Source organism: Pseudophryne corroboree, chromosome 1 (assembly GCF_028390025.1).
Source record: "Pseudophryne corroboree isolate aPseCor3 chromosome 1, aPseCor3.hap2, whole genome shotgun sequence".
NCBI lineage: Eukaryota > Metazoa > Chordata > Amphibia > Anura > Myobatrachidae > Pseudophryne > Pseudophryne corroboree.
Window position 1 is genome coordinate 889258952 of NC_086444.1, and position 24722 is coordinate 889283673.

The 24722-nt window shown below is 43.6% G+C and overlaps 1 protein-coding gene and 1 pseudogene across 7 annotated transcripts in view; both read left to right on the forward strand.

The window, feature by feature from the left end:
* Window positions 1-24722, forward strand: part of ANK2 (ankyrin 2) — a 939290-nt gene that overhangs the window by 419638 nt on the left and 494930 nt on the right. The gene's annotated exons all lie outside the window — the stretch shown is intronic.
* Window positions 14312-14431, forward strand: LOC134933818 (5S ribosomal RNA; annotated as a pseudogene).

Genomic DNA, 24722 nt, shown 5'->3' on the forward strand with positions numbered 1-24722 from the left:
GTAACATGTGACAGTAAACTGTTGTATCAAATCCACGCCGGTTCTAAGCTGACATGGATACTGGGTTTACAACCTAAAACTAATATTTCTAAACCATGCGCCGACATCAAAGGCGGCCAATATACGATGTACGTGTACACAGACATTATCGAACACCAACGGGTCGGGGATAGTTATGTACCGCTACTTCGCACTGTTGAAATGAAGGGTTATAACAATGAGGTTGTCACAATACGATACGAGAAACCCGATTACGTACCATTGTGCAAAACACATTTTGACACGATAGCCATAGAGATAAAGAACGACCAAAACGAGAACATGGCATTTAAGTTTGGGAAAGCGATCGTGAAGCTACACTTCAGGCGCCGCAAAACTGAATTTTATTAACTAAGCAGAATGGTCGCTGTAAAAAATTATGGCGATCCGGGACTCTATGCGCAATATTATAAAACTCAAGCCGGTAATGGATTACCAGGTTTTCACGGCAGCGCATACATGTACGGCTGCGGTTTAGGCGGTATTTTTCGAAGTCTTTTCAGAAAAGCTGTTCCTCTTTTCCGGAGAGGTTTAGAGTTGGCTAAACCGCATATGAAGACAGCGGTTCGTAATATAGCGAAAGATGTTATCGGGCAAGCCACAACGGCCGTTGTGAATAAGATACACGAGGCGAACCAGGCAAAGCAAGACGGTTCAGGACTAATATATACAAGAAAAGGCGTGTCTAAAAGAAAACGGAAGCGTATGATAACGCTTCCGCCTTGGGACATACCCTTTTTAAATAAAAAACAGAGACGACGCAACTCAAAGAAGAAGAGAAAGCCGAAGAGTGCCGTTGGTGATATTTTTTAAACATGTCTTTCATACACCACGAATCCGTTGAATGTGCAAAAACAGAGCTGGATCTTTTTGACGTGCCCCCGACACAAACTAGCATAGAAAAAAGTCTATACGTCGAAGTTCAACCTTTAGCGGCGTTATCCGACACAGCACCGCTTGAATTTTATATAGCAGCCAGCGGTGAACACTACTACGATCTGAACAATACGCTGTTGTACGTGACATGCAAGATCGTACGAACCGATAACACGCCGATACCGCAAGGTGCGCGGGTCGCGCTTATTAATTACCCAATAGCGACCTTATTCAACCAAGTGGATGTAACTCTGGGCGACAGGCTCATATCACAATCCAACAATCTTTACGCATACCGCGCGTACATTGAGACTATATTAAATTACAGCTCGGACGCGTTGTCAACAAAACACACAACAGGACTATTTTACAAAGATGTGGATGGTGAATTTAACAACACGGCGCTGGACGGCCCGAATACGGGATTCAAAAAACGAGCAGGCGCAACAACGCAGAGTCGCACTGTTGAACTGCTAGGCCCGCTTCACTGCGACCTTTTCCATCAACATAAACTAATTTTAAACGCCGTTGATCTGAAGATTAAACTAACCAGAAACAAAGACGCATTCTGCTTAATGTCATCTGAGGCGGATGCCTTTAAAATACAGATCACAGCTGCATCCCTGTTCGTGAAAAGAGTTCAGGTCTCACCGGCCGTGCGGATTGGGCACGCGCAGGCTCTGTTAAACGGTAACGCGAAATACGCGATTGACCGCGTTGGGATGAAAATCTACAGCGTACCAGCAGGCAGTAGAGTATTTAATCTAGAAAATTTATTTTTAGGACAAGTGCCGAAAACAGTTATAGCCGGTTTCGTGGATAACGAATCATTTTCAGGAATACATAACAGGAACCCCCTGTGCTTTGAACACAAAAATGTAAGTGAGGGCATCGCGTCTCTCAAGAAGTAATGTTAAGCAATTGTCGCAATCCGCTGTAATCACAATTCCAGATACACAGGTTTGTTCTGAAACAGAAACAAGACACATAGCAGGCATTGGTTTGTTATCAAATAATGACTCAAGAAGTAATGTTAAGCAATTGTCGCAATCCGATGTCATCACTATTACCGATACACAGGATTGCTCTGAAACAGAAACAAGACACATAGCCGGTAATCCTGTGATATCAGATATTGATGACATAAATGGGCAAGAGCTTATTACAAACTGTGTAGAGTCAACGACACAAGATCCGCAGAATAGTTCTGATGAAGTATTATCAGCCGTTGCAGGAATACCTGGTGATACTACAACGGTTGATTGTGTAACATCAATGCCCAATATTTTTACAACGACAGCCCTGGTACACGCATCGGCTGATGCTTGTGTACCGGCGCGAGGGCTAGCGCCCGACATAGTTGATGAATGTCAAAATTCAGAACAATTAGGCCAAGACGCTGAAATACAATTTTACGCGCTGTTGGGTAAGATACGGGAAGATGTTGAGAACATGGGCGTAAAAGCCGGATACTTGTTAAAACACATTAAAGGTGTGTGCCACGGTAGTAAATGTAAACAAGACATTGTTAAAGAAGTTGTTGAGACGTATATGAATGTCATGTCAAAATACATAGATCGGTCGGTTAAGACCACTGAATTTATTAAAGCCAACATACATCATTTTGCAGAAATAAATGAAACTGATCCGTGACTAGGCATGCTAGGCAATGGTTTGAAACGTGTTTTAAATTTAAATGACTGTAAAAAAAAACCACGAATTAAACCTTGTTTAACATACAAGATCTCACAGTTATTCCGACGCGCAAAGGTGAAACAGGCTGTAACAACATTAATCAGATCGAGAAAGCGCAAGCGGCACAGGGAACATGCGGTAGGTGGCCAATTGAGAAAACGCAAGCGGCACAGGGAACATGTGGTAGGCGGTCAGCACAGTGCGAGGCGTGTAGATTTAGATCAATCCCCACCCCATGCATTACCGAATGACGAATCACAGGCTGACAATATTGAGCGCGATGCAAGCCCCATATATGATGATGCAGGCCGTGTTGAGTCACCCGGTAATGACGAAGGTCGGCAACATGTATACTTAGAGGCAATTAACAGTTATGAACGACAACGACCGAATTTCAGAGCCGTTGAGTACCACAATCACTATCGGTTTGTTAATTTGGACAGGGTTACATCATTTGTAGAGGGGGTTCGAGCCATTCATACGGCTATACAGGCCATGCTCGATGGTGTCCTTGCGGGCGTGGATCCGGCCGACCGCGTTCAGCTTAGATTGGAGGGGGGTGGGTTACACAATGCCATCTATTCGCATCGTAAGCCGCAAGAAACATTAGACGCTGCCAGTTTTTTGAATCAGATTACAAACACGCTTCAAAGTAACGCTGAATTCTTATTATCCACAGGCTTAAGATTTGTGATCAGTATTTTTAAAAACAGGGCAGGGTCTGGTTTGACTGGGCGTAGTTTACAGCGCCTGCCCCAAAGTTTAATAATAGATAAAAGAAAGAGATATCTCTATGACTTCAGACGCGTAGGTAATAACCTGTGTTTGGCCGCTAGCGTCTGTAAACTTCTGGATAAAGGTAACAATGCCAATGATCATGTAATACAGGAGAGAGCGATCCAACTACATAAAGCTTTGAATCTGCCGCTTGATAAAGCGGTCAGCTTTAGCGATGTTGCAATTTTTGAAAATTATTTAAAAGTATCCATCAATCTCCTCTATTACAGTCAAGGGTCTTGGAAATACTACAGTGCAGACAGTCGTTACAAAGACACGATCTTTGTGCTATATCACGATTGTCACTTTTATGGGATACTCGATATCAAAGCGTTTCTTGGTGCCCGATATTACTGCGTCCGTTGTCATAGCGCTTACCATCATAGAAATAATCACGATTGTCTTTTCTTTTGTAAGGCTTGTCACAGGCCGGCTTGTATTGACGACGGTGTGACGGCTTTAAGGTGTTCGGTGTGTAGGGTATTTTGTCGATCAAACGAGTGTTTAGAGCTACACAAAGCTTTAGCTCTTGATCACAAAATATCCTGTCTTGAACATGTATATTGTGACAAGTGTTGTCTCTACAGGCGAACAGATCATAACTGCAGAGGCCTAAAGTGCCCCATTTGTAAGGTGTTCGTTGATGGGTTTTCGAACCATTTGTGCTATATACAAACCATCAAGCCGGAAGAGCCCACAAAGAAATACATCTTTTATGATTTTGAGTGTATGCAGGAGACGGGTGTGCACATACCAAACTACTGTTACGCTTTAACATTAACGGGTGAGAAAGACTGGGAGTTTAAGGGTGTTGCGTGTATCGAAGACTTTGTAAAGACGTTCATGAAACCAAAATTTGAGCATTACACATTCATAGCCCATAATGCAGGTCGCTATGATGCATATTTTGTGCTGCGCCAGCTGATTAAGGAGAAATTAAAGATTGAATTATTATCTAGAGGCGGCAACATAATGTGCATCACGGTAAAAGATTTGAAGATAAGATTTATCGACTCTTTAAATTTTTTACCCATGCGGCTTAGCAAGTTACCAAAGGCGATGGGGTTTGACGGTACCAAAGGTTATTTCCCACATTTTTTTAACACAGCTGATAACCAAAATTACATAGGAACTATGCCGTCAATAGAGTATTTTGGTCCACAATACATGATGCCTGATGAATTATCTGAGTTTACAGCTTGGTATAAACAGTGCGTACACAAACCGTTTAACTTTCAAAAAGAGCTCGTGCGATATTGTAAAGACGATGTGAAAATATTACAAAAAGCTTGTGATGCTTTCAGATCTGCTGTTATAGCCATGACAGAACAGGAGTTTCTAATAACAAAGAAAAAAAAAAAGGTTGTGGTTAAACGTCACATCGAGGCTTTTCAATTAGTCACGTTGGCGAGCGTATGCATGGCCATGTACCGGTGTAAATTTTTACAGGAAAAGACACTGGCGCTTGTACCGGGTGATAACTATCACAAGACGCAGAAGCGTTACTCAACGCCCGCCATACAGTGGTTAATGTACATAGAACACAAAGAAGGGGTGAGTATAAGACACGCTTTACAAGGGGGTGAGAAGAAAGTTGGTAAATACAGCCTGGATGGTTATGCCGTGATTAACGGAACACCCACTGCATTTGAATTCCAAGGTTGTTTTTACCACGGCTGTGGTGCTTGTTACAACGCCGATGATAAAAACAAACTGACTAAAACGACCTACGGTCAATTACACCACAAGACGCAGGTAAAGTTGCACTACCTTAAACGTTGTGGATTTCAGATACGTGAAATCTGGGGTTGTGAATGGAAGTCTATGCTAGATTCTGATGCGGATCTACAGGCTTTTCTGAAGGGTAAAGATTTACCCGAACCCTTGGAGCCACGTGATGCTCTTTATGGCGGGCGCACAAACGCCATAAAGCTGTATCACAAAACAGGCTGTGATGAAAAAATACACTATTTTGATTTCACCAGCCTCTATCCGCATGTTAATAAAACCAAAACGTATCCTATACAGCACCCACGCATTATTTATAAGGACTTTGGTGATGTCACAAAGTATTTCGGTTTTGCCAGGGTTAAAGTTTACCCACCTCGTGGCCTATTCTTTCCGGTTCTGCCGGTTAAAATGGGCGGCAAGTTAATGTTTCCATTATGTCGCACATGCGCTGAGTCTGGACAGACTGAGCCGTGCGTTCATGATTCAGAAAAACGTGCGCTCATCGGTACATGGTGTACCGTGGAACTAAACTTGGCTGTAGAAATGGGTTACAAGGTATGTAAAATCTATGAGGTGTGGCATTTTGATGAGAGATCTGACAAATTGTTTTCAGGCTACATTAAAACGCACCTCAGGGATAAACAAGAGGCCTCTGGTTATCCCGAATGGTGTACAGACGCCGAGAAACGCCAAGAGTATATAGACGCCTATCAAAAAAATGAAGGCGTGTCTTTACGACCCGAACACATAGAAATCAACCCCGCTAAAAGACAAATTTCAAAATTGTTTTTAAATTCCTTATGGGGTAAATTTGGTCAACGTAGCAACATGCCCAATACGTGTCTAGTGACTGACCCCGACAAACTTTTTGAATACGCGTTCTTACCGTACTATGACGTGTCCGCTTTGGATTTTATTGACGATGATACAGTTATGGTAAATTGGAAGTATTCCAAAGATCATTACACCAGGGGTGCAATTTCAAATGTAACTATAGCCATCTTTACAACGGCTTATGCACGTGTTGAACTGTACAAACTACTGTATAGATTACAAGATAGATGTCTTTATCACGACACCGATTCTGTAATTTTTGTCAGTAGACCCGGTGACTGGAGCCCGCCATTGGGTGATTATTTAGGTGAGTTGACCAGCGAACTGCCCACAGGCACACATATAACAGAATTTGTCTCAGCCGGTCCCAAGTCATACGGCTATCGACTAAACAACGGAAAGACCTGTTTAAAAGTTAAAGGTATAACGCTCAATGTTGATAATGCGCAGCACGTTAACTTTGACAGCCTGAAAGAACTGGTCTTAGATTATCCTTTAAACCCCGAAGGCGATGACCAGAAAAAGGTTGTGATCCGTCAACCCGGTATAGTACGTGTGAAAAAGTGCTGGCAGATAGAGACGCGTACTTTGCAGAAGACGCAAAGGTGTGTTTATACTAAACGGTCTCTTACGGACAACTTCACAACACTGCCGTTCGGCTATTAAGATGGACACCAGATTTCAACACCCTTTCTCATGTATTTTAGCGGGGCCGTCCAATTCGGGTAAAAGTTATTTTGTCAAAACGCTGTTGCAACACGCTGCAACACATATGACTCATGTACCTGATAATGTTGTTTGGTTTTACACCTGTTGGCAACCTATATACGACCAACTTCTGCGTGATTACCCCGGTACGCGCTTTATAGAGGGGTTACCAGAGTCTTTTAGCGATGATCAACTTTTTCCCCCTGATAAGGTTAATTTAACAGTGATTGATGATTTGATGGACGCGGCAAGTAATAATTCTGAGGTTGAGAAGGCTTTCACAAAGTATGTACATCATCGTAATCTCAGTATCCTGTACCTTGTCCAAAACATATTTTGTCAAGGTAAAAAGAGCAGAACTATACATTTAAACACAAAATATATGGTCCTGTTCAAAAACCCCAGGGATAAAATGCAGGTGGGCATTCTGGCTAGACAAATGTACCCATCGAAACATCGTTTTTTTCTCGAATCCTATGAATCCGCGACGGCTGCCCCTTATGGGTATTTGCTGGTTGATTTAAGAAACAACGCTCTTGACGATTATCGTTTACGAAGCGGCTTATTCCCACCAGACAAGCCTGTCGCTTTTGTCATTAAGAAGCGTGGTTCTATAAAGCTATAACAGTACAACCTTTAGTCACTTGTTGCCATTCTAACAACGGTGAACATGTCGGGGCGGATAAGACGTAATTGGGTGCTTTTAAAAACGTTAATTAAAGCAACACCAATCCAAAGAAATGCTATTTTATCCAACGCTTCAAACGATTTAGTCACGGCCATTTGTGAGATAGCGCTCAACACGCTTAAAGGCAAAATACCGCTGTCTCAGCGGCAGCTGAACTACCTTAAAAAGAAGCGTGCGCTTATAAAATCACTTTGTAATAAGAAATGTGCCATTGGAAAAAAGAAGATTCTGGTTAAACAGTCGGGTGGTTTTATCGGCTCGCTGCTTGGTTTTGCTATACCGCTAATTACAGGACTATTGTCTAATCGCTGATGGAGTACGCTGAGAAAATGTATCTGGTGCCTCAGAATCAGATAGAACGTTTACATAATAAAACGAACAGCGACGACATACGTAAAACAGCAACGCACGGTCTAGATGTAGAGATCGTGAAAATACTACAGAATAATGATTTATCAGAATATGAAAAAGCAAAGCGATATACAATGTTGTTGCAGAGATACCTGGTGTTGAGTAAGCAGGCTGATAGTGAAATGTCAACTTTAGCTCTTTTATCACCCGTTGCAAAATCTGTTGATGAATCAAATAATACGACACAGCCTATTGCCCCCGATGCTGTTTATCATGAGCTTTTGAGCGGTGTTAATGACCGGTATAAGAAAAACTGTGAAATACTATTGAGTAAAATGACACGCTCTAAACACATCACAGACTGGAACAGTAAAGGGGAGTTTCTGTACAAAGGTGTCACTGTGCCTGGTTCCAACATGTTAGATTTAATAAGAAGCATCACGCAAAGTAACGGTGTGTCGATCCGTAATATACCGAATGGTTGGCCTGAATTTATGCGGGCTATGTCTGAATTGAATATTCCCTCAACCGTCATAGCCAATGCGGGGAATAGAATGTGTTTAGAACGATTAAAAGCTGAGATGCAGGATGACTCTGATGGCGCTGTGACATCGCCCATGTCGTTACAAACCCTTAACAAAGGGCGAATAAATGTTTTAAGTCCCCCAGGTTTAACAACACCGCACGGTTACTTACTGCCTAGGAAAAGATCCGTAAATCTATTTCAGGATTCACAGTGGCTGAAACTATAACATATAACTAATTTATATTATTTTTATACACTGTATTTTGTGTTGGTATTTTGCGCCACAATGTTTAACTTATGTCAATAATATTTTATGTAATGTTTTAAATGCATCTTTACCGTGTTATATATATATATATACATATATCAATAAAATATGCTTATGCTTTATAAAACAACGTTTTGTTCTTTGTTTCTATTGCTGTAAACGGAAGAAATTTCAAGCACACGATATAAAGTTTAATAAACAACGTTGTTTATTAGAAAAACATCATAGATATGATGCGTTGTACATAAAACGTATCAAACAGAATGTTGATTACAAGTTACACAAACAATACAACGTTGTGCGTAACACGCTTCACACACAGCGTTGTGCGTGAAGCGTTTTATGTACAACGTGTCATAGTTATGACACGTTGTACATAAAACGCTTCACGCACAGCGTTGGTTACAAGTTACACAATTCTGTATATATCTATATTCATAATGACTCAGACAATGGCTTCTTGGGAGTCGTCTTACAAAATTTGAAACAAAACAATCATTACGTTTTGTGTCATCACTAAAACGGGCCAGTACATCCACATATTTGTATTTTTTACACATGTAAAATATAAAGTATATGCAATATTGACCGCAAACGGTGCTGTTAAAATTTTGCAACTGCTTATTTTGGTGATAAACACTTTTTGAATTCAAGTTTAAAAAATTTATTATCGCTTTTGGGAATAGGGGGCTGTCAGGGGCTAACCCGTAAGAATCAAAAAAGTAACATTCACGCTGTTCGTTAAAATAAGCGGCCAGCCAGTGCTCACCCGGCTGCCCGCTGCTATGCGTATTGATTACAAACGCGCAGGGGTATTGCGACAGTTTACTGACCGGCAACATATCGCACGGATACGTTCCTTTAAAAATATGCCTTGTGCTTTGCACGGCGTACAGAATACAGTTTATCTGTAATGTGTTCATTTTTTCAGCAGCATAGTGTTAGTTTATTTCATTTATAGATAATCGTACAGCACATCGCGCCTTTGATTAATCTCGATGATGTTATCAAATAGAGCATATATTATCACATTGACTGTCCGGTCCAACGCTTCTGCAAAGCGGAATTCGGCACGTAGATTGCCTGTTCTTATCAGGGAAAGGTGTTCTCCACACTCCTGTTCTGGTGAAAGGTCAAAAGCAAATAGCGTGTAGCCCCTGATGTACTCTTCGCGGTCAATCAGTATACCATTGTCAGATTTCTGCTTATTTGTGATCTGTATGAGTGACATATACTCTCTTACAGCATTACCGCTTTCAAAGTCGGGTTGAAATGGCTTGGCGGGGTGCGGCGTTCCATCCAGATAAAGGGACGCAAAACTTACATTTTTGTGTTCAAAGCACAGGGGGTTCCTGTTATGTATTCCTGAAAATGATTCGTTATCCACGAAACCGGCTATAACTGTTTTCGGCACTTGTCCTAAAAATAAATTTTCTAGATTAAATACTCTACTGCCTGCTGGTACGCTGTAGATTTTCATCCCAACGCGGTCAATCGCGTATTTCGCGTTACCGTTTAACAGAGCCTGCGCGTGCCCAATCCGCACGGCCGGTGAGACCTGAACTCTTTTCACGAACAGGGATGCAGCTGTGATCTGTATTTTAAAGGCATCCGCCTCAGATGACATTAAGCAGAATGCGTCTTTGTTTCTGGTTAGTTTAATCTTCAGATCAACGGCGTTTAAAATTAGTTTATGTTGATGGAAAAGGTCGCAGTGAAGCGGGCCTAGCAGTTCAACAGTGCGACTCTGCGTTGTTGCGCCTGCTCGTTTTTTGAATCCCGTATTCGGGCCGTCCAGCGCCGTGTTGTTAAATTCACCATCCACATCTTTGTAAAATAGTCCTGTTGTGTGTTTTGTTGACAACGCGTCCGAGCTGTAATTTAATATAGTCTCAATGTACGCGCGGTATGCGTAAAGATTGTTGGATTGTGATATGAGCCTGTCGCCCAGAGTTACATCCACTTGGTTGAATAAGGTCGCTATTGGGTAATTAATAAGCGCGACCCGCGCACCTTGCGGTATCGGCGTGTTATCGGTTCGTACGATCTTGCATGTCACGTACAACAGCGTATTGTTCAGATCGTAGTAGTGTTCACCGCTGGCTGCTATATAAAATTCAAGCGGTGCTGTGTCGGATAACGCCGCTAAAGGTTGAACTTCGACGTATAGACTTTTTTCTATGCTAGTTTGTGTCGGGGGCACGTCAAAAAGATCCAGCTCTGTTTTTGCACATTCAACGGATTCGTGGTGTATGAAAGACATGTTTAAAAAATATCACCAACGGCACTCTTCGGCTTTCTCTTCTTCTTTGAGTTGCGTCGTCTCTGTTTTTTATTTAAAAAGGGTATGTCCCAAGGCGGAAGCGTTATCATACGCTTCCGTTTTCTTTTAGACACGCCTTTTCTTGTATATATTAGTCCTGAACCGTCTTGCTTTGCCTGGTTCGCCTCGTGTATCTTATTCACAACGGCCGTTGTGGCTTGCCCGATAACATCTTTCGCTATATTACGAACCGCTGTCTTCATATGCGGTTTAGCCAACTCTAAACCTCTCCGGAAAAGAGGAACAGCTTTTCTGAAAAGACTTCGAAAAATACCGCCTAAACCGCAGCCGTACATGTATGCGCTGCCGTGAAAACCTGGTAATCCATTACCGGCTTGAGTTTTATAATATTGCGCATAGAGTCCCGGATCGCCATAATTTTTTACAGCGACCATTCTGCTTAGTTAATAAAATTCAGTTTTGCGGCGCCTGAAGTGTAGCTTCACGATCGCTTTCCCAAACTTAAATGCCATGTTCTCGTTTTGGTCGTTCTTTATCTCTATGGCTATCGTGTCAAAATGTGTTTTGCACAATGGTACGTAATCGGGTTTCTCGTATCGTATTGTGACAACCTCATTGTTATAACCCTTCATTTCAACAGTGCGAAGTAGCGGTACATAACTATCCCCGACCCGTTGGTGTTCGATAATGTCTGTGTACACGTACATCGTATATTGGCCGCCTTTGATGTCGGCGCATGGTTTAGAAATATTAGTTTTAGGTTGTAAACCCAGTATCCATGTCAGCTTAGAACCGGCGTGGATTTGATACAACAGTTTACTGTCACATGTTACAACGCGTGCAAATGGATCATACGTTAGTCTTAATCCAACGTCCAGTTTCAGTTGTACAATTTCAGCGTTGATTACGTTCAGTAACGCTTCGATTGTCTCATAAAAACCGGGTTTAATGCACAAACTCGCGACTCTCGCCACCGGCTGTTCCGCCGTTCCATCCCATGATAATTGCAGTCTACAATCTTGTAAATCCAATGTATTCCACGTATGCGGGTATTGTATCTCAGTAAGTGCCACTTCCCATTCGCCATTTAAGTCTATCGGTTTAGCCAACTTTGTCGTATAGTTAGAAATCTTATTTTGCGGGAAGGTAACAGCCGATGCGTTGCTGGGTAAGGTTATGTAGAACGACTTGTCATCCATCGCTCGTCTTGTTAGATACTGATGATCTTTATATGTCTTTTATCACCGATGCTGCGACCCAACTGTTAAATTTTGCGGGGTAACCGCGCCACTTGACTAAAGCGTATTTACGGCCTCTGACCGTCTTATTTTTTAAAATCTTTTCCACTTTGTAAACTCTGTTATAGTTTTTTGGTATGCTTTGAAGCTCTTCGGGGTAAAAACTACCTGTTATAACTTCACCGTACAGATCTGCCAACTTATAAAGCGGTTTAATCCCTTTAGTGTTCACACTATGTACAACAAAAATCTCCTCAGAAAAGCTCTGTTCGTAACCTTTCTGAAATATGTCCTTATATTTAGAAATACGGACGTGGTCACCGATTCCTAAACAAACTGGGGCTTTCTTACTTCTAAAGTAATCACCGTAGGTCGTTTTGAAGACACTCAACGCGTTAGAGTCATTCACATCGTTTGGAGCGCACTTAATCGTTCTATGGTATGTGTTATTATAGCTGCGTATGAAGTCTTGTAAAACGTCTATATATCTGTAGGTATTCTTTGCCGTGAAATAGCGCCACATGCGTGTTTTTAAAGTCCTATTGAAGCGCTCTATAACAGCCGCTTTCACATCGTTATTGGTCGTGAAATGTTTTATACCGTATTTTTCTAACACCTTTTTTAGGCTTCTGTTTAGAAACTCTTTACCATTATCGGTTTGTAGCTTCATCGGCACATCACCGCGCTGGAATATTTTTTCAAAAGCATTAGCGACTGTTGCTGCATTCTTAGCGGCCAGACTTTCACCCCACACCCTCTTACTGAATATATCGATGATTGTTAATATGTATTTAACGCCATCGTTGTATTTTGACAAATCTATCAGCGAGACCAAATCGCATTGCCACTGTTGGTTTATACCCGATACACAAATCATGTTCCTTTTATAGTTTTTTCTTGCTGGCTTGTGCAGCGTGTAGGCGTCTTGTTCTTGTAACCACTTTCTTACGTCGGATCTTTTAAATTTATTTTTAACCGACCCATAATATTTATCAATACCGCTAAAACTACCTGGTTTTAACACTGTGTAATATGCATCTTTCATCCGCCTGATTTGACGCGCCGCGTTGCGTGACATACTGCGACGGGGTGTTGCGCGACACTCTGCGACTGGTGTTACGCGACAATTTTTAATACGGTTTAATATCGAACACTATAAATTTTATATTAATTTTATATTAAGCGATATAAAACACTATCATTTAATATTAAAAGGGGGCGGGTCCTAGGGCAAGGGGGCGTTAACAACTGTCAAGTTTGACAGAAAGGTTGACTTTATCTACTTACCTGGTTCAAATATAACAGTATCTGTCATTTTTATACACTCAGTATCCTTACCTAGGGTGATTAGCTAATAGTCTTCTGCCACATTTCTGTTTAGTGGCAATGCTATTATAAGCTGGTATATTATTAAGCCTGTTAAGCTTTTTTTGATCACTATAGAATGATTAATGATTTCTTTGCCCTGTAGGTTGACACCTGCTGTATTTTTTACCACATACTCCTCTCACAACAGAATACGCTACATGCTGCAGCATTAATACCAACTGCATATTCTGTAGAGGTACACCTAGATGGTTTATTCATCCATTTATTATTTATTGTGAAAACATATGCTTTTTTTGAAATCTAAAATCGTGTTGAGCAACACCTGGTTTAAATCTGTATACTAGGTATCAAATGCACCTAATCCATCTCTGCAGAAATCATTAATGAGCTACCTGGTTACTCACTAATTGAGGGTAATTATACCAATCAGTGATAAGCATACAATTGTGGACGTATCCCACTAATGGTGCATAACTGCATCTGAATGTGATTGCTGCATAGTGTTACACAGGGTTGGTGCTTGGATGGGAGACCATTTTTGGAATACCTTGTTATTGTAACATTTACTTTCAACTGTATACCTCAGGTATACATATACCAATGGTGGATCTTTGGTTGTAAGAAAGATATAGATGATGACCCATTTAACTATAAAGGAATCTTTGTAGTAATTTTGGATCTTATTTGGTGAAGAATTAAGTGTATTTCTGTCTTATTTAGACAGTACAACCAAGAATGAGTTTATTATCTATTCATCAATGACTGGTGTACAGTACAATATAAACAAGGAAGGATTTACCCTGATTGGTTGTTTATGGCCATAATAATTTCTTGCCATATAATTGTTATACCCAATCTGCACCTTTTGAATCTGGTTGGCATATGCGTGTCCGTCCCTCTTTCTGGCTAAAAATATGACCAATGCCTTTTCCAAATCAAGGTGACAAATGAAAGGGCTAGCTTAAGAAATTGCGGACATACCCCACTGGAGATGCCCAATCTCTTCCGATCTTGGAAGCTAAGCAGTGGAGGGCCGGACTAGTACTCGGATGGGAGACCACCTTGGAACATCCTGGTACTGCAAATAAATTTTGCTGCCCAATCTTAAAGTCACAGATAGGTACTCGGACCCTCATGACCTATGATTTAATTTTCTGCAACCATTTTTTCCATTTGGGATTTTTGCAGTATGAATGATGGTCATATACCTATGTGACGGACACTTCTGAGACTAAAAGGTGATTTCCTTCTCTTCCTTTTTTGAGAATCTTAGCTTCTCCAGCTTACACTATACTATAGTGATTTTTTGCTAATTATTTACTTTAATTGATATAAATATTTTGCATAATAGTCTTGAATCACATATACATCTTTTTTGAACTCCGACAATTCTACATATTTTATTTAGAATCTATTAAAATCATGATTTTACCAGTATTGATTGATATACTATAGTTCCTCTGAGGTAGAGTGCTCCCAAAAAAGAGTCTACTTCTTTTTCCATTTTCTTTATTTGGCATATTTTTTTCAACATTAGTTTCTGAGTAGCTCCAGACCTACTCCTAGATTGCGATCAGCTCGGTCCGTTTAGTTCCTGGTTTGACGTCACAAACACGCCCTGCGTTCGGTCAGCCACTCCCCCGTTTCTTCAGCCACTCCTGCGTTTTTACCTGGCACGCCTGCGTTTTTTAGCACACTCTCTGAAAACGTCCAGTTTCCGCCCAGAAACACCCCTTTCCTGTCAATCATTCACCGATCAGCAGTGCGACTGAAAAGCGCCACACGAACACCAGCAAATCTACTAAGTTTTGTGTAAAATAACTTAGCGCATGCACATTCAGCAACAAATCGCAGCATAGCGAAAATCGGCAACGAGCAAACAACTCGGAATGGCCACCCATGTTTACTGCAAGTGGAAAAGCAGATGGGCAAATAGAGCATTCTGCATTGACCCCATCCTCTAATACCAGCAGGTAACCATATTAGTTGTCCACAATATTTAATATGCTTTTGCAAAAAGTTGTGTACATAAGTTTTTTTTTTTTTAATTTACTATGGGTAATTATAAATTCATTTTCTGCATTAGATAAGTCATCCAGTCGTATTAGTTTAAATATTCATATCCCCAAGTAATGCTGTCTTATGATTTGAAATACATTTATCTGCCTCTCTGAAGTACTGCGATAGCTGTTAGGAAGAATGGAGAGGCATTATGGGTAATTTACTTGCAGTGTATATGTGGTGCCCAAATTGCACTGAACCACAACAACCAAATCAGCACTTACAGTACATTATGGGGGTAATTCTGAGTTGATCGCAGCAGCAAGTTTGTTAGCAATTGGGCAAAACCATGTGCACTGCAGGGGGGGGGGGGGGCAGATATAACATTTGCAGAGAGAGTTAGATTTGGGTGGGTTATTTTATTTCTGTGCATGGTAAATACTGGCTGCTTTATTTTTACACTGCAATTTAGATTTCAGTTTGAATACGCCCCACCCAAATCTAACTCTCTCTGCACATGTTATATCTGCCCCTCCTGCAGTGCACATGGTTTTGCCCAATTGCTAACAAAATTGCTGCTGCGATCAACTCAGAATTAGGCCCTATATCCCTCTAGTGTAAGTTAGATACTGAAAAAACAAGTATCTGATTTCTATAGTTAGGGTCAATGCTCAACCTAAATGCAGTGTTTGTAAATAAGTCAAATAGTTATTATTTATTTATGTATATTTGTATTGATCATATAATTATTATAAATACGTCAATAGATTTTATTTATGTATATTTGTATTGATAACATAATTATTATAAAAACATCAATAGATTTTATTTTCCATTTATTTTTCAGCAGTTATCATACCTCCTAACTGTCCCCATTTGAGAGCACTGTTCCATCTTCTTGTTCGGGAATGTATTGTCCTGACTGGCTGGGCACTTGCAGACTTAGGACCCTATTCAGTAATACCTCTTTCACACTGCACAAATTACCCCGTATCGACCCGGCTTGGTGTACGATGTGAAAGAGCCATGGTCGAATTCCCGGGTCGCCTGACCCGGTAATTCAATTTGGGAATAAAGCACTGTTATTCCCGGGTTGAATACCGGGTCAGTGGCAACGTGAACGGGCTCCACCCGTTCACTACATAGGGAAGAGGCGGCGCGGAGATGATCTCATCTCCCAGCACCGCCTCCGCCTCTGCCCCCACTGCCGGCTCCGCTCCGCCGCTATGGCAACCGGCCCGGCATATGGGGAAGCTGGCAGTTAGGGTCCAAAGCCAGATCCCACCCGGGAAGGACCCATTTCCAATTCCCGAGTGTGAGATCCAGCATTGGCGGTGTGAAAGGGGTATAATTATTAGCAGAATTTGCAATCCTTTTGTTCACATGCCTGATGTCGCCCATCGCAGGGCAAGGCCATCCAGCATGCTACTCATCACCTCCCCCCTTCGACCACGCTGCACCACAATTTCAGCGTGATCGCAGCAGCTGCATGTGACGTTACGCAGCTTCCCCGATAACGCCCACACCACGCCCCCAATTCATCTGCAGCCGCTGCCGTTACCGAGACGCTGCCCCCGCAACGTTCCATCTCTGCCTAGGAAATGGAGCATTTTTCATAGAAAACTCCTGCAAAAGGCTAATTAGTGCTGCAAATTGCAGTCCCCATTATTATCAAAGGGGATTATGGTCTGGTCCTTACTGTATATTGCAAACTCCAAAGCGTAGCTTTTCAGGGTGTGGCCCTGTTGGTTTACACCATCTTGAGATTGCTTAACCTGCTTTATGGAGGCATAGTCACAAGAGAGGAAATTTCCGATCCCTCTCCCAGAGCATACAGTACATCTGGCTCTGGAAATTATACCTTATACCGCCCCCTGAGCACAGGAAAACATTTCCAATATATGTTGTTTTTTTTCTCTGTGTTTTTTATTTTCTCTTCGGTGTCTCCTGTCACAGCGTGGAGTTGTTCTGTGTGACCTGTGCTGGGATTATGGCACTGGGTAATTGTTCTGCAGAGTGAAGGTTGAGGTTGCCTGTCATAAATTAAGAGACAATTATTTTATTGATTTGGAAAGCTTTGGAGAAAACCTCCCACAAAGGTCATCCTTATTAATCACATACATAATGGCTGAAGCACAATGTGTGAAGACATGTATGAACAACTCTGTGTGGTGTGCAGTCAACAATGCCTGATGCATCTCAGAGTTTGCCTTTCCCCTACATTGCCTGTAGGTCTCAGACCTATCAGTAATCACTAATCAGAAAGTAGACTTGTAGAACAAATATACATACAGAGTAAGAGTAACCATGGCAATATGCTTTGCGCTGTTATCCTCTTTTCTTATTATTAAGCGTTGAAAAATAAAGGTAAAACATTATAAAATCAGATTTTTTATTCAGTGTTAATCAGTACTGTAATCACAAGTTGGAACTATCTTAATTAAGCAGACTGCTATGGAGCTATGATAGTAAGGTTTTTTTTTACTGTAGATTTATTCCTTGTAGCATACAGATGTGTCCTCATATGTCTAGCCTCAATACGCCAAGCACTGCGAGATGCATGGCATGAGTGAGCAGACAGGTCCCACGCAACTCTTCTAACGTTGGGTGTCTTTTTCATGTGAATAAAACACAAAAGCAGACTCTGCTGATTAAATTGGTATGCAGCATGCCTATATTCTGTGTGCTTCTGTATCTGCATACAAAATGCTATGTTTTCTGGGAAAAGAGTTGTGAATTCTGATGCATTTTCAGGGGAACAAAAGGGAAACAAAAAGATGCCCGATGTTAGTAAACGCGCTCACAACTAGGTAGAACTAGAAGGGCTGTTTAACATGACTGCAGCATCTATAGGAGAGGGCAGAGCTGTACCACTCTGTATGGTATGCAGGGGCGTCGGAATGGGGGGGGGCAAGGGGGCAGCTCGCCCCCCGCAAAAATGAGGGAGGCGCCTATCCGGTGTAGTAGAGGAGCAGAAATACCGCTGCCGCACTTTACAGCTGTAGCGCAGCAGCAGCAGCTCACTCTACTCCTCATCGCACTGCCTCACTGCAAGCTTACCTACCCTCCCGCATTCAGCTGGAGGCTCCCGTTTTTTAACGGCGCCTCACGCTGCCCCGCAATTGTTGCCATCCCTCCCGGTTTTCAGTGTCTCACTGTGAAACCCTGGACCGCGCATGCGCAAGTCCAGAAATGCCGGGAGAGGGGTCTGCATGGGAGATGATAGACACCATGACGGGTTCGCTTTTTTGCCTGGAAGTATGCGCTCTGAGGGAGAGACTGGTCACCGCGGACACTTTAGCTGCACTGTAGCAGTCATTTCATCCTCAGTGCTGGGAGCTGTTGGTAAGGTAAGGGCTGGTACATTCCTCATTTATCCCAGGCACTTGTGGAGTCAGCGCCACCTACCCTGTCAGTCCTTTCCCCCCCATACAGCCGGTGAGCAGATCATTAAACGCTGACTGCTGTGTGTCTCTTCTCTGTGCCCATATGCGCCCTGGTACAGTGATTACCCACTGTCACATCCATCTTGTGATGCCCACCTGCCTGAGGCATATCTGCTGGCATCATTAAAGAGACCTATATTATTGTCCAAATTATGTGTCAAGTAGACAAAATGGGGGTCCCTGCGCACTGAGGTGGATAAGTGTAAGGATTCAGGTAATGCTGCTGTGGAGAGGTGGTCCCAGGAAGAATTAGAAACACAGCAAAGACAGAGCGTTCAATCCTTAATAGTATGGTGTAAATTATATAATAAGTGCCAATGTTAGTGCAGGCAATAAAGGTTACTGAAAATGTACAGATAGATACACTTGCAAATACACAAGATACAATATGGCGTAGATGTGTACAATGGTGTGTTTGAAACAACTACATAGTCACAGTATTATTATTGCCTGCATTAACACTATTACTGATTACAGGTTGAGTCTCCCTTATCCAAAATGCTTGGGACCAGAGGTATTTTGGATATGGGATTTTTCCGTATTTTGGAATAATTGCATACCATAATGAGATATCATGGTGATGGGACCTAAATATAAGCACAGAATGCATTTATGTTTCATATACACCTTATACACACAGCCTGAAGGTCATTTTAGCCAATATTTTTTATAACTTTGTGCATTAAACAAAGTGTGTCTACATTCACACAATTCATTTATGTTTCATATACACCTTATACACACAGCCTGAAGGTCATTTAATACAATATTTTTAATAACTTTGTGTATTAAACAAAGTTTGTGTACATTGAGCCATCAAAAAACAAAGGTTTCACAATCTCACTCTCGCTCAAAAAAGTCCGTATTTCGGAATATTCCGTATTTCGGAATATTTGGATATGGGATACTCAACCTGTATATCATTTACACCACACCATTTAGGGCTGAGACACACGAGCCGGCCGGGAAAAAGCCTTGTAATGAACAGTGGGGGTGATTCCGAGTTGTTTGCTCGTTAGATTTTTTCGCAACGGAGCGATTAGTCGCAAACTGCGCATGCGCAATGTTCGCAGTGCGCCTGTGCCAAGTCAATTAGCACAAAAGTTTGTTATTTTACTCACGGCCTAACAAAGTTTTTTCATCGTTCTGGTGATCGTAGTGTGATTGACAGGAAGTGGGTGTTTCTGGGCGGAAACTGGCCGTTTTATGGGAGTGTGCGGAAAAACGCTGGCGTTTCTGGGAAAAACGCGGGAGTGTCTGAAGAAATGGGGGAGTGTCTGGGCGAACGCTGGGTGTGTTTGTGACGTCAAACCAGGAACGAAACTGACTGAACTGATCGCAGTGTAGGAGTAAGTCTCGAGCTACTCAGAAACTGCTAAGAAATTTCTATTCGCAATTCTGCTAATCTTTCGTTCGCAATTCTGCTATGCTAAGATACACTCCCAGCGGCGGCTTAGCGTGTGCAATGCTGCTAAAAGCAGCTAGCGAGCGAACAACTCGGAATGAGGGCCCGTGTAAAGTGTAGGGTCCTTTCACACTGCACGGCCCCAGCCCGGCTGCCGGGTTGCAGCCGGAAATATCCACTGGAAGGTCCGGCTGCCTGGCCGGGGCCGTGCCGTCTTTGCAGCCAGTGGACCGTGTGTGTGAAGGGGAGCTTTCACACACAACGTTTTTTTTCCAAGCCGCGTCTAATGCTGCGCATGCGCACAGCGTTACACACGGCTCAAAGCCATTGTGTGTGAAAGACTCTGCTGGATGGCAAAAAGCCGGACGAACTTTGTCCGGCTTTTTTGTAATCCGGTGGAAACCGGTGCGTGTGATACAGCCCTAAGGGTTGAGGATCCAGTTTTTGCTATTTCTCAAATTGTGGAGTCAATTCAATAGTTTTTTCCACCCCCTGCTGGACGTCTTTAGTAATGGATGTCTATCAGAGCTATTCAATTGTTGTGCCGATCAGACGCCCATTGCCTGCTAATGGGTGTCTATTGTAGCAACAATTGATTAGCTCCAAACGACCCCCTTACCTTCCTGAATGTATAATGCAGCACAGACGGTGACACATCCCTGCGATGTGCTGTGGTGTCTGCTGGGACTTCTGCGCATGCACGGTCAGCTCAGACCGCACACGCACAGAGGTTACTTCGGGGGAGGGTTCCAGGGGAACCCTCTGGCTGGCCAGCAATTCGATGTGTAGCCCATAGACTACAAAGGGATGAATGACAGTGGCTGCGGAGAATAATATCGGGAATGCTTTGCTATTTTAACCGCATCCCATATACTGTGTGTGTGTGTGTGTATATATATATATATATATATATATATATTTGCGCAAGTGTGTTGAGAGGGGATGATGGGAACCCCAGAGATATCCATTTACCGGGCCTCAAAATTCCTGTTGCCAGCCCTGCTCCCTCACTCTCTTCCTGGCACACACTCTCTCTCTCTCTCTCTCTCTCTCTCTCTCTCTTTCTGTGACACTGTCTCTCCATCTCCCCCTGGCACTCTCTCTCTCTCTCTCTCTCCCCCTGACACTATCTGTCTCTCTCCCCCTCTCTTTGACACTATCTCTTTCGCCCTCTCTCAATCCCTGACACTATCTCTTCCTCTCTCCCCCTAACAGTCTCTCTCTCTCCCTGAGTCTCTCTCCCCCTGACACCATTCTCTCTCTCCCCCTGACACTGTCTCTCTTTCTCTCTGACACTCTCTCCCTCTGACACTCTCTCTCTCTCATCTTTCTCTCTCTCTCTCCCTAACCTCCCTCTTTCCCTCTCTTTCTCGCTTGTCTCTCTCTTTCTCTTTCCTCCTGATACCCGCTTTGTCTCTATCTCTCTCCTGCTCCCCTAAGGGGCATTGTAGGGACAAAACTTGGGGCATGGGGGTCCTTTCAAGATTTTTTTACCACAAAGTTCTACTTACGCCCCTTGCCTCTCACCGTCCTGCATCAGCCGCCTTGTCATTGCCTATCCTCTCCCAATGCCCACCATATTTTTGCCGCACCCCTGCCTACGGCCTGGGAGCCCGTCATAGCCCCTGCAGAACCTTTCACATTCTGCTACTGATGATATGCCCCTCTTTCTCTCTCCATCTCTCTGTCGCCATGTCGCTCTCCATATATCTCTTTCCGTGTGTCTTTCTCCAGGTCTCTCTCTATCCATCTCTCTCCATGTGTCCTCACTCTCTCTCCATCTCTCTATCCATTTTTGTTATGACATATAACACAGAGGGGGCGATATTTAGTGATTTAGGGGCGCCAAACTGATATTATATCTTGCCCCCCCTACCTAAAAATGTTCTGACACCCCTGATGGTATGTATGGCATAGCTCCCAATTTGAAGAGTATCCTGTTCAGGACCTGGTGCATCTATTCAGTTATCACCAGCTGCTTTGCAGAGCATATCAATCAATCAATCAATCAATCAATCAATCAATCAATCAGATTCTATCTATTATCTTCTAGAACAGGGCTGGGGAACCTTTTATCTACCAAGGGCCATTTGGATAGTTATAAACAGTGCCGTAACTAGGCATTTTAGCGCTGTGTACAAGAAACGCAGTTGGCGCCCCCCCATGCAAGACAGGGGCAGTGCGCACTGTAGGCGTGTGAAAAATATATAGGGGTGTGGCTTATTGGGGAAGGGGCGTGGTCACAAAATAATACCAATTCATACTACAGTGCATAGCAGTCTCCATTATTCAAATTATGCTGCACAGTAGCGCCACTACACCAGGCCCTTTTACACGTTACGGCAGACAGTCCCCCTTTTTACACATTATGGCCGACAGCGGCCCCTTTTTACACATTACGGCAGACAGCGCCCCCCTTTTTACACATTACAGCAGACAGCGTCCCCTTTTTACACATTACGGCAGACAGCGTCACCCTTTTTACACATTACGGCAGACAGCGTCCCCCTTTTTACACATTACGGCAGACAGAGTCCCCCTTTTTACACATTACGGCAGACAGCGTCCCCCTTTTTACACATTACGGCAGACCGCGTCCCCCTTTTTACACATTACAGCAGCCAGTCCCCCTTTTTACACATTATGGCAGACAGCATCCCCTTATTACACATTACAGCAGACAGCGTCCCCTTTTTAAATATTACGGCAGACAGCGTCCCCTTTACACATTACGGCAGACAGCATCCCCCTTTTTACACATTACGGCAGACAGAATAGATAGAGAGAGAGATAGACAGATAGACAGACACTTACCATCTCTCCTCGCTGGAAGTCAGGCTCCTCGTGCTGGCAGATTCCAGGCAGCCGCAGGGGAGAAGGAGGAGTAGGGACGGGGACTGGAGCTGCAGCAGCGCTATGTAATTGGTAGAGGCGCCGCTGCAGCAGTCCCCTCTCCTTCCACATTGGCTGGCCGCCGCTGTGAATGCTGGGATGAGGGAAGCGCATTCCAGCATTCACTGCAGCGCCGGGGAGCCAATGCGGAAGGAGAGGGGACTGCTGCAGCGGCGCCACTACCAATTACATAGCGCTGCTGCGGCTCCAGTCCCCCTCCCTCCTCCTTCTCCCCTGCCTCCGGCTTCGGCGCGGCGCACACAGCAGAGGCAGCTTGTAATGAGTCAATTTGACTCATTACAAGCCGCTGGCCGTTGCGCCCCCAGGGCAACTGCGCTGTGTGCCAGGCACACCTGGCACACATGTAGTTACGCCGCTAGTTATAAAATCCTTTGGGGGCCATACAAAAATTATCAACTTAAAAATTAGCCTAACCCCCAGTAGTTATGCCACAATAGATATGCTCCCAGTAGTTATGCCCCTTAGTGATACTGTGTGTGCCAAAAAAATGGGTGTGGCCAATTAAAATGGGACATGATAAACATATGCCCCCAGTAGTGCAGTGCCAGATACACATATGCCACCACAGTGCCAGATACACAAATGCCCCACAGTGCCAGATACACATTAGCCCACAGTGTAGGATACATATCACCCCACACATGCCCCCCACCCCACTGTGCTGCTCACCGCTGCTGCTGCTGCTGTGTGTGTGTGTGTCAGGGGAGGACAGCGCAGCATGTGCCTCTCCTGCCCCTTAGTGCTCCGTCCGGCGGCGGCATGTCTCAGCTGTCAGGGGCCAGGCAGGAAGGAGAGTGCAGCTATGTCGGGCGGCGGCGGCGTGTAGGACCTCAAACCAGCCGCCACTTCGTGAGCCAATCAGAGCTCGCGGACCGGCAGCGGCGGCTCCTGCCGATCCGTGAGCTCTGATTGGTTCACGAACCGGCGGCTGGTTTGATATCCTACACGCCGCTGCCGCCGGACATAGCTGCGCTCTCCTCCCTGCCCTGACAGCTGAGACACGCCGCCGCCGGACTGAGCACAAAGGGGCAGGAGAGGCGCACTGCGCTCTCCTCCCCTGACATGCAGCAGCGGGCCGAAACAAGTGGCTTTGCGGACCTTATTCGGCCCGCGGACCGGAGGTTCCCGACTCCTGGTCTAGAAGGTGCTAGATAAATGATAAGTAGAATCTGATTGGTTGCTATAGTGCTATAGGCAACATCACCACTTTTAAAAACCCACACCTTAGTAAATATACCCCTAGTAGCTGACTGTATGCTAGCCTTGAGCTCTGCATGTGAGTGCTTTTCTAGCTGTTATTATGTACCGTGTACTAGGCCAACCTGCTCTACTGTATATACCTCTGCCATCTCCAGCCCTGACAATTTCTAATAGCATTCACATGCCCCAAACAGGAGGATCTTTATGTTCCCACCAGATTGTGGAAGAGGAATGAACAAGTCGGGAGGAACTTGTGTCAAGTGCACCCATTGTACTGTACTTGAATATGTGAGGCATGTGCTCACTAGGAGAGAAATGGTTGTACTCTAATGCTGCGGGCAAGCATAAATGTGTTTTACAATATGAGCAGATGTTTATGTGCTTGTTTACTCCTGTACAGAATTACGGGAGAA